Here is a 10,578-nt window from a genome sequence, read left to right as displayed (position 1 = left end):
GCCCGGCGGGAGCTGCTCCGCGCGTGGCGGTGGCCCGCACACGGCTCTCATGACGCTGAGACGCGGCCGCGGTTGTGACCGCAGTGAGAGTCATTTGCCCGACCCCGAGCTTTCCTCTCCTCCTCTCACAGAGTGCCTGGGGTCTCCTAAGAAGTAGCAGAGCGCTGTTCGCTGCCTCACCCGACGCAGCCGAACCAGCCCGGCCCCGCTGAGTTATGTCTGCCCCGGGCCGCCACGGAGAGCGCACATAAAGGTGCCTTTGCTGCGGTGCAGGACAGGCTCCGAATAAAAAAGGAGGAAAATCATGAGACTGGGACGTCCTGTAGGGCCTGGATAGAGGATGCACAGAACAACGGCCACATTGATAAAGCCCCGAGTCCTGCTGTGGCTGGGACAGAGGGACCCTCACTGCGCCGTGGGGTGGCGAATGTGTGGAGCCGCAGGGATGCTGTAAGGCTGAGCAGTCCTAGGATGCTCTCTCCTGTCATCAGAATGCTCCTCATCTCCTTGCCATGTCCCTCACCCCAGGTGCTGCTTACTGCCAGTGCCTTCTGCTAATCACTAATTAATGGGGCCTGGTAGTAGACAAAGCCAGCACCACAGTGGGGGGGACGGCACCGCCTCCAGGGCAAGGATGGGGTTCAGTTGGGGCTGCAAAATCGGCAGCCTGTGTCTTTGACAGGGCACTGGTGGGGAAACACCTCATAACAAGACATATCCCTCCAAACTCACAGCGTAGTGCTGTGACCAGAGAGCCTCAGTCCCAGTGGCAGCAGCAGAGCAGCCCTGTTTGTGCTCCAAGAGACTCTCCAGGCAGTGCCTCACCCCTTGGGCTCATGGGCTGAACTGCTCTTTTTGCCACACTTTCCGTTTCCGCTACTTGTGGCCATCCCTGCAGGCCAAAGCCAGCTGCAGCTTCTAAAGATGCCATTCTCACTTCACCACCAGCTGCTCCAGCTCTGACTCACTTCCTTTCCCACTGCACTCCATTTTGGCCGGTGCTGGAGGAAGACCCACAGTGAGCAGCCTCAGGCACACTCCGGTCACCTCCTCCAGCAGGAACACACCACATAACACTGCGTCACGCACATCACGCTGAGCTCAGGCTCTGTGAATGCCCCTGTACATGCTATCCCTGCCGCTGCCTCTTCATAGGAGCAAGCAAGCCCACATGGATCAGTTCTTGTATTTGTCTCCTCTTATTGCTGGCACTCAGCCTGCTTGCCCCGACTTGGAATGTTTGATTCTTGTCTGCAGCACCCGGGGACACTCAACATTTCAGACAATACAGGTTGCTGTCACCACATAGGTTACCCATTGCTGTTGCACCTTCAAAGAAGGAAGGTCTGGGCAGGTCCTGGGGGAGGGCTACATGTTTTACACCAAGGAGGCTCCTAACACACTCAGACCTTTGTCTGAGGATGCAGTAATGAATCCTCAGGGCCTTCTGCCCAGCGGCCTGGAAGGGCAGCCCTCTACCAGCTCAGCACAGAGTTGGAGTGGCACATCTGAGGGGACAGACCGTGGCTCTGGGAAGTGGGCCCTGAGCCCTTTGGCCATAGGCCAGGAGCCAGGCTGCCCCCGTGCGAGGGCAGCACCACCGCCCAGCGTGCAGGGCGGGCTCAGGCTGCCCGTGTTGGTGCCGCTGTGGCTCAGCACGAGGGTCTGCACTGCTCCCAGGAGCCGCAGAGTGGGAGAGGCTCCGAGGCACACACAGCTCTGCGCACTCCTTCTGTCCTTCAGGCTGGGACACAGAGCGGATCTTGTCACGCTCAGAACGAATCCCATGAAGCCTGGTCACCTTTTCACTCTGATTTACTATCACCTTTCACAAGCTCCGTCTTTTGGCTCCTCTGGTACTGCCATCCATGGCTACTGCTGTTGATTCGATAATGTATCTAATCTGGCTTTCTTGAGAGCGGCCGTACCTCAGAGCTGCTGTTCTCCTGCTGGAGCCATCTTCCCTCCTCGCGCTCTTTCTCTCTTTCCCAGCTGGGGCCAATCTGTCTGGGAAAAAGTCCAATTTGCTTCCATCTGATGGGAGCAGATCCCAGCTCCATTCCCTTCATCTACGCTGGAGTTAAAATCAGCCAAGGTCATTACTCTGAAATCACTCATTTTTTCTCCTCTGCATTTTTGCTGCCGCTTTTCCCCCTCTGTGCTGGGCCAGGTGGGGAGCGGAGGCACTGCTGAAGGTCTCCTTTCCCTCAGGGTCTGCCCTCTGCAGGTTTGGTGCCACACGGCACCGCTGCCCCAATGAGACGTGCCCCAGTTTGTGGTCTCTCACTTGTCTTCAGTGGGAGCGCAGCACAGTGCCAGGCAGAGCTCAGACTCTCAGTAGTGCTTGGCAAATCCACCACGTGCTGCCCCAGGGCTGCGAGTCACATGGGGATGGGATGCATTGCCACAGGAGCTCCGTTCCCCCCCTGAGCTCCATACCCAGTGCCTCCCTTCTCCAGGCCTGCTGCAAAGTGCCAGCTCCTGCAGTGCTCCCAGAGACGGGCATAGCCCAATCCAGACCAAATTGCGGGGGCTGCTGTGCCCAGCGCCAGGCTCACACCTTGATGGCCCTGAGTCCTCACTCCCACCTCAGAGCTCACTTTAGCTCAGGGCTTAAACGCAGGGGAGAGGGACTGTCCCCGAAGCATAGGGCTGCATGGTGCTGAGGCCTGCATCTGCTATGAGCTGCCTCATGCACTGCTGTTGGCTGGGGCTGCGTGCACATATCCAAGGTTAAACACTCAGAGCCCAGCTATCAGCCCCAGGAAGCACCATCAGACGTGACCACAAGAAGCTGCTTGCACCTGGCTCTGAAGCATGACTGAGCTGAGGGATGTGCAGATCCTTGGGCAGGGGGTCCCGCACCAGGTGCGTCCTGCGGTGCTGCAGGTGTGCAGTGAGCTGCTGGGATGCCCTCCTCCCTGTGCTGGGAGTTGGCTCACCATCACTTCCAGAGATCTCCCGGCTCTGTGAGGTGGCATGGCTGTGGGGCAGTGGTGCTGAGGGGGGTGGGTTGGACTTGCAGGGCTGGGCTCAGCAGGACGCATCCTTGCCTGTGGGTGGGCACTGGGTGGCTGCTGCCTGGGGGGCTTTAAGACATAAACTTGTAAGCAGAGTGCTCTGAGTTTGTAAACAATGAAGGTAGGCTGTGGCAGAGCCCAGTGCTCCTGAAGGAGGGCAGTAGCTGTGCGTATGGTGAGGAAGTTGGAGTGCAGTGCATGGGTATCTGCACCCACTCGAGTGCTGAGGGGACTTCATGCTGCCATGGAGGAATTGCGTGCAAAAATGGTCACTGAGGCTCTTGTGATGTGATGGTGGTGAAAAGAGAATCGCTGCTGAGCTGTGTCATTTATAGAGCCCCAACATTAATTAACTGTGATTGATAATCCACTGCCAGAATGAATGATGCTGTGGGCTTATCCATATAATCCATTCTTGTGTACTTGTGTGTTTAAAGACTGATAGGAGAGAAAAAAAAAAAAACACATCGAGATGAAAAGATACGGCTGAAGATGCATGGTGATGTCTTGGAAATCTAATATAGCGTAGAAAATATCCCTTTTAAAAATACATTATTAGCTGCTGTCAAGTGACAGCCATTTGGCCCTCACGTGCTCCAGATGAATGCTGCCAAGTTGTGTCAGAGCTCTTCTGAGAGCACCGCCTATGCTGCTCACCAGGCTGCTTCCTGGAGCACACTGGATGCATGAAATCTGCATGAAGGCTTTGTGATGGGGCTTGTCAACAGAGCCCACAGCTGGGTTATGAATCACCTCAGCTTGTCACGTGAGCTGGTTTCACACCAATATCTCTAGAGGGAAAGTGCTGGAGGGCTGAGGGAGGCAGGAGTGGGAATGTCAGACGCAATCCCCCGCCCTGGTTCCTGATGGAAATGTTTCTCCCCCTCGCCCAGCTAATGACTGGTTCTAATGTAATAGAATGGAGTGAAGTGGCCAACATAAAGTGCATGTATTCTGTTTTCGCATCTGAGCCTAATATGTCCACGAGTCATAGTCTGAAATGATTGGGGCTGTTATTGGTCACACAGTCTGACATTTTGCCAAAAGGTCTCTTTTGTCTTTTCTCTGAAGTGTGAAAATGAAGGATGCTATTTCTTGTGTTCTGTAACAAAAAACGGAGCTGCTGAGGCTTAAGAAGCCATTGGATGAGGGAAACCGAAGGAGAAAGAAGATGGAGGAGGAGGATGAGAACACCACTGCTGTACAACAACAGAACCTAGACTCCTGATAACCACACAAATATTGGATCTTTAGTGATGCTTAATGGAATACATTGTAGGGAGTACCTGTAAAGATGCTGTGGAAATTTCCCAGCCCGGACATCACAACATATCATCTCTTGCATCCTTTACCAGGATGATCTTGAAAGCTCAGTTTGATTTTGCTTGGTTTTATATTTATTTATTCAGTTGTCATCAATAACAATGAAAATGAAACTGCCCACCCCGACCGAGTTCCCTTGGCACTCAGCTGAAGCATACAATTATGCAAAACAGGCAGACTTCCACTGCACGTTATCCCAGGCAGCGGAACACAAACCAAACATCAGAGACAAATTACTCACCCACCAGAAGAATTACTCACTGTGGACAAGGAGACTTTTACAAGGTTGATTTAAGTGTGTGGATGAATGTTACAGCTGGTGAGAGTTCAGCAGGCAATGAAAGCGCAGCAGAGGAAAAAATAAAGAAGAGATAAGGAGGTGCAGGTTTGTTTTTGAGTGGAAGAGTCCTGCACTGCGCTGCTCAGATGGAGTGCCCCATCCTCTGCCATTCTCAGACCAGGAAGGCATTTGATCATCTGTCAAACTTTAAGCTCTCGATTATCCCTAACAAAAGTAACCATTTATCTTAAATACAGTCACACTGCTGGATATCTTGCAAAGAAAGCTCTGCTTCCCAGGAGAGCAGCAAGGAGTGAAAACGTGTAATACCAACGCCTTTTTCTGACGCTCTCTCAGTGTGCTCCCCTTCTTTCTGTGCTACACACAGAGCTGGGGACGTCGATATCTGTTTTGCGGCTGCTGACATTGGCCAGCGCTGCGGCTGGTTAACGTGCTCTCTAACCATCCTCTCCTGGTGCTGAGCAGCCACTCCAACCCTTCAGCTCTTCCCTGCATGTCACAGCTCTGGCCTTGTGACAAGCAGCTCCCCCAGCAGCCATGCTGTAATGCTGGTAAACAACATTTCTGGCGATGTGCTGCCGTAAATGCGTCTGATGCTTTTGCATCACTGCTCCTTCTGCACAGACGTGCTGCAGACCAGAGCCCACCTGTTGGCAGCAGAAATGCAGGCTGCAGAGCACCGCAGTCCTCCGTCCGAGGGCGTTCATCTCCCACAGGAGCAGAGCAATGCGCTGCACCGTGCAGGCGGCCCTTCCCCCGAGTGCCGCACGGGCGCAGTGTTAACCCAAACGCGGCAGGACCGCTTCCTCCTCTCCTGGGCATTTCCTAAACCTCTTTGTTCTGCAATCGCCTCCTGAGATGCTTCTTCCTCTCCTTCTCCTGTCTGTGTCCGCGCTGAGCACTCGAGCAGGGTGAGGAGCCGGACTCCCCCAGCATTACGCGTTGGCTTCTTTGCTTTGGGAAGAAGAACTGCATCCAGTTGTTGGGATTCAGCCTCAGTGTGAAACAGATGCAGAGTTTCACACATTGGCATAAGAGAGAGCAATTGTACTGCTCTCTTTCCTCATCTGTTGTGTGGGATCAGCATTGTTAGATCTGCAGCTGGTTAAGTGTGAGACCCCAGCCTGGGAACAGAAGCACTGGCTGTTGTTTCTCAGTGATTGCCTGGGGGCGGGATGCAGGGCTCCCCAGAAGCACAGCCCCACACACACTCCTGCCTTTCTTCCTCCCCCAGCTCTCCGGAGTAGAAAGAAGGAAAGAAAACAGGCTTGCTAATAGTGCCAATTTGGAGGCAAGTAGCGCATTTACATTCCAGACCTGGCATGAATGTCCAGCTACAGGAGTCCCAAGCAAGGTGACAGCCAGCAAACAAAAGGAGCCAGACAATTGCAGCCATTTTTCTGCCTTGTCTTCACTGAAGTAATTCAGACAAGGCCAACTGTGTTACTTGGTTTCTCTAAGGTATAATTTAGGCATGAGTTGTTTACAATCAACTCTCATTTGCATCAGCCAGGAGGAAAGCATGGGTTCTGTTGGATATTCCATCGGGTGGGTTAACGACTACTTTTTAACCGCTAATATTTGTTCAACCTTCTGCATCCAAGCAGCCACCAGCTGAGCTCTGCCCTTCGTACCTCTGCGCTTACTCTGCAGGACCATGCAGCAGGGCTCTGCAAGCATGGTTTCAATTTTGCTGAGCAGAATTAGTGCCAGAGATGGTTGTTTGACTGAAGGCCCTATGAGTGCTGGGTCTGCCGGGAACAACATGCACTCCCTTTCTACAGTCCTGAAAATGACCTCAAAGAACAATCCTGTTTGCTGTGGTCCATCCTGTCATCCCTGCTGTTGAGCAGCTTAGTGAATGGCATGATGGAACCACTGTGGGATAGCAAACATCAGTGAGCTTGAGCTCTGTTTCAGAGTGTGTTTGGATCATCCAAGAGACAGGATGTTTCAGGAGCAGAGAGAGGCGAGCAAACTATGAACTCAGAGCAGCACAGAGAGTTACGAGTTTTATTACACAGACACAGACCTCCACTTAGATAACCCTAGTACCCTAGCCGCTCTCCTGCTTTGATTCTCCCCAGGCTCTGCAGGGTTTGCTCCATTGCATGCTGTACCCACGCAGCCAATGAATGATACAGAGCCCAGGTGGAACACCTGCTTGCAAAACAAGTTCTTGCTCAAGATAAACTACCACCGTCAGCTCTCTCTACAGAACAAGATATTTGTGGCTATAGCCACAAACACTTCCCTTAAAACCATCAGAATACTTTGTTCCATCCCAGAATCAGTCATCGGCCTGCAGGTCCCCAACATGAGGTCTGGCCCCCAGACTCCTTCCTTGAATGCTGTGCAGAGGAGGCCAGATGCTGCTCCACAAGGCTGGACTGAGCAGGACAATTGATTGACAGCTTTGATTGAAAACAGAAGCAGTTTTGCTTTTTTTTTTTTTTTAAACCCAGGCTTAAATAGACATCACTTAGAAGAAAAGCATTGATTGAAAGATAAACCCAGTGCACAAGAAGACCTCAAAGGTGAAAGTACTATTAAGTGGGTTAAAAGGAGCCTGCCCTTGGTGACAAGCCATTCTCTGTGAGGACGGAGAGCACCGAGAGGGAGATAAGGAGATTATGAGGTTGGATTGCAGGTTACGGAGACCTCAGTGCTTTGCTTTGTCCTGAGCCCCTTTTTGGGCTACAAGTGGGAGTCAAACATGTGCCAGCTGCAGCAGTGCTGCTCACCCTGCTCTGGGAACCGGGCCAAAGCATCTCTAACTCTTGTGTTCCAGTGGCTTCTGAGGTGGGAACAAGGCTGGGTGTCCCTGCCCCAACCCACCCTGCCAGCTGCTGGCTGAGGCTCCGGGAGGAGTGAGGCCATATCCTGCCTGGTCGGTGCTGTGCTGCAGCACTGCAGGGGGATGCAGAAGCTGCCAGAGCACAAACCTGGTCCGACAACATCGGAAATTGGGTTTGCGTGGGTCCCGGAGAACAAAGATCCACAGCACCAGCTGCTGCCACCTCCAGCACAGAGCCGGCACCTGCAGCTCGTTAGTAATGCTTTAACAATAACAAGGTGTTCTCTTCGGGTGAACTCCATGAAGTTAAGGGTTGTTGCCATGTCAGTAACCCTCCCACGGGTAGGCAGGCTGCAATGTAATAAAGCCACTGCTCTGCAACCCAATGTAAGCAACTGCACCACTTGCACTAAGCTCAGGTTGGATGGCAGTGTTGTTTGTGTGACTCTGTCTCCTCTCCTGGGGGTAGAAATGCTGAGAAAGGGGCTTCCTGTAGCAACCACAGCCCCTGAAATATGCCTGTATACAATGGGATACGTGGATGTATGAAAATAGTATAAAGATCACTGTTTAGCTAGAAAGATGGAGTAGCTGACATTCAGGTGACAGAAATACTCCAGTTTCTATATGTGTGGTGCTTACATTTTAAAGAAGAGTGAACTTTGAAAGGTGATTTTAATCACTTAGGCTGTGTGTTTGCTTCTCCTTTTTCCTTTCCCAGCTGTACCAGCAGATTGCCCACCTGCTGTGCAGGTTTGGGGCCACAGTTGCTGGTGGGTGAAGCAGAAAGGTGCCCGTTCTCCCAGGCTGTCCCAGTAAGCCAAAGACAAAGCTGTTTCCATTATTATAAAAAGACTTGTGGATGTTTCCGTTGCTACGCCGTTTTCAAACTTTGCATATTTTACAGGATTGACTTTTGCAGTGAGTTCACATACAAATACATCTCTGTGCACGTAGACATGCATACTGTATGCTGTCCCTCTGCAGCCTGAACCGCCTCAGAGCTCTTTGTCTTAGAGCTTTTCTGCTACAAAGTCCAAAATGCCACGACTGCTCCCACACAGGACTTGCTGACACTTTAAATGTGTACTTGCCTCTGTCTTTTGTGTCTGTGTGTGTGAATGTGTGCATTACGTACATGTGAGACTTCTACATTTTGGCTTATCTTCAAGATTAATGAATGTGTTGACTGCACGTAAGAAAAGTGTAAATCTCTGAGTCTGTTGGGGCCAGCAGGGAAATTTCAAGAACGAGATTGCACTGTTTACATTAGGTCCAAAAATACATAACACCAGATGACACCCCGCTGGTGACACTATAGTGACAGCTATCAGCATCAGTGCAAATCACACGCTGCTGGGCTTCACGTGCCACAGATTTATCTCAAAATTGCAGAGTAGGGCTCTGCAGGATACAGGTATGGAAGTGTTTTAGGTTCCCTGGTAAAAAGAAGTGGATGAGTGATTTGTAACTATGTTTGTTAATGAGATACCTGCGTTTCTATTCCAGCACCAGGGCCACAGTAAGAGGACTGCAGGACCTGATCAGCCCCTGTGGAGAACAAAGAGGTCAAAGAGGACATTTACCTACAGCCGGGTGTTGTTTGCCCTTGCATGGGGTGGCATGGGCACCTTCTGGGCAGAGTCTGAGTCCAGGCAGTGTACAGGGCAGGGTCTGGCAGATGGTGGGGCTGGTGGGGATCTCAGACATAGCACTGGGTGAAGGTCAGGGTACTGGAGGTTGTGGCCAGGATTGGAAGTAATGCCAGCAGAGCCCCGGCAGGATCAGGGTTAGAGGTGATGATGAGCCCAGTTCATATCAAGCTGTGATATTCACTGAAGGGGTGAGTTGCTCAGATGATGCTGTGGGGTGATCCGAATAGGGCTCCCAGCTCGGGCTGGCTGATGAGAGGGGGCTGAGGTCAGGCTAAGGGAGTCATGAGCAGAGTTACAGCTGGGTACAGGATCTATGGGATTGTGCCTGGGGCTGGACTGGCAAGGGCTGGGGGCCTAACCCACAGCTAGAACAACTCATAACAGGAAGCTGGAGCTGAACTCACAGGAGCATTTGGATTCACACGACCCTGGGTCCTGCAGCAGCTGCTGGGCGGTGGTGCAGCGAGGGCTGTGCAGAGCTCAGAGCAGGCCCGCTGCAGCTGCACGGTGCCACCAGAGAGTGGGCTCTGCTGCTGGCGGGGCTGCAGGGCCAGGTGGGGCTGTCTGGGGTCCGCTCCGTGACGCACAGCAGAGAGCAGAGATGTGGGAAGTGGAACACAGCAAACAGAGTTGACTCAGAGCTCAGTGACATGGTACATCCCTTAAAGTGCTGTGAGATTTTAATCAAAATACCTGGGTTTGTACTAAGGTGTGCAAAGCAAATGACATCTGTTCAGTTAAACACTTTTTTAGTCCTTTCGTTTAAAAGCACGCAATGAGCATCAACGCTGAATCCTGAGCAAGGTCTGCAAGCGTGGGAGAGAACTGCACTGAAGCTACTGAGGTAAGTCAGATTTCTTTGAATTAACCAAGGGGAGTGCAGATTGCAGTGATGAATTTATGGCCTGATTGTTATACTGTGAGAAAGAGGGGAAGGATTTAAATCCCTGTTTAAGCTGCATTTTAGTGCAGCCGGCCCTTCAGCAGTACAGAGTTAGAAACGCAGTCTGTCAAATCCCGCTGACATATTTTGGCAATAGATATTTCCTCTAATCGAAAGCAATTGCTGTGTTGTAAGCCTTCCTCCCTTCCCTTTTGTTTTCGTTAACGGGTAGCGGTGGCCCGTCTGCCTGAGCACGTATTGAGCAACAGCTCGCTGCAGGGTTAGCATATTGCGAGCAGCGCGGCACCATCCTCTGCCTTCAGAAGGAAAAGCTTCCTGCGGGGGCTGCTGGGGCGAGCGGGCAGGGCTGGCACCGCCGCAGATCTCGCTGCACGGCCAGTGCAGGACTTCCCATCCCAGCCCCGCGTACAAACGAGGCCCGATCTCGTCATTGTTCGGAGCAGCCAGCCCAGCCCTCACCGCGAATCCCACGCGGGGATGCTCTGCTTTATGTTGCGCTCTCTTCCTCTGCTGAGAGCCAAGCGCCGCGTCCCACGCTGCTGGAACTCGGTCAGAAGCAGCAGGGCTGGGCTGGCGGT

The sequence above is a fragment of the Meleagris gallopavo genome, chromosome 14, assembly GCF_000146605.3.
Source record: "Meleagris gallopavo isolate NT-WF06-2002-E0010 breed Aviagen turkey brand Nicholas breeding stock chromosome 14, Turkey_5.1, whole genome shotgun sequence".
Classification (NCBI taxonomy): domain Eukaryota; kingdom Metazoa; phylum Chordata; class Aves; order Galliformes; family Phasianidae; genus Meleagris; species Meleagris gallopavo.
The sequence above is the reverse complement of the archived record's forward strand: the minus strand, read 5'-3'. Positions refer to the sequence as shown.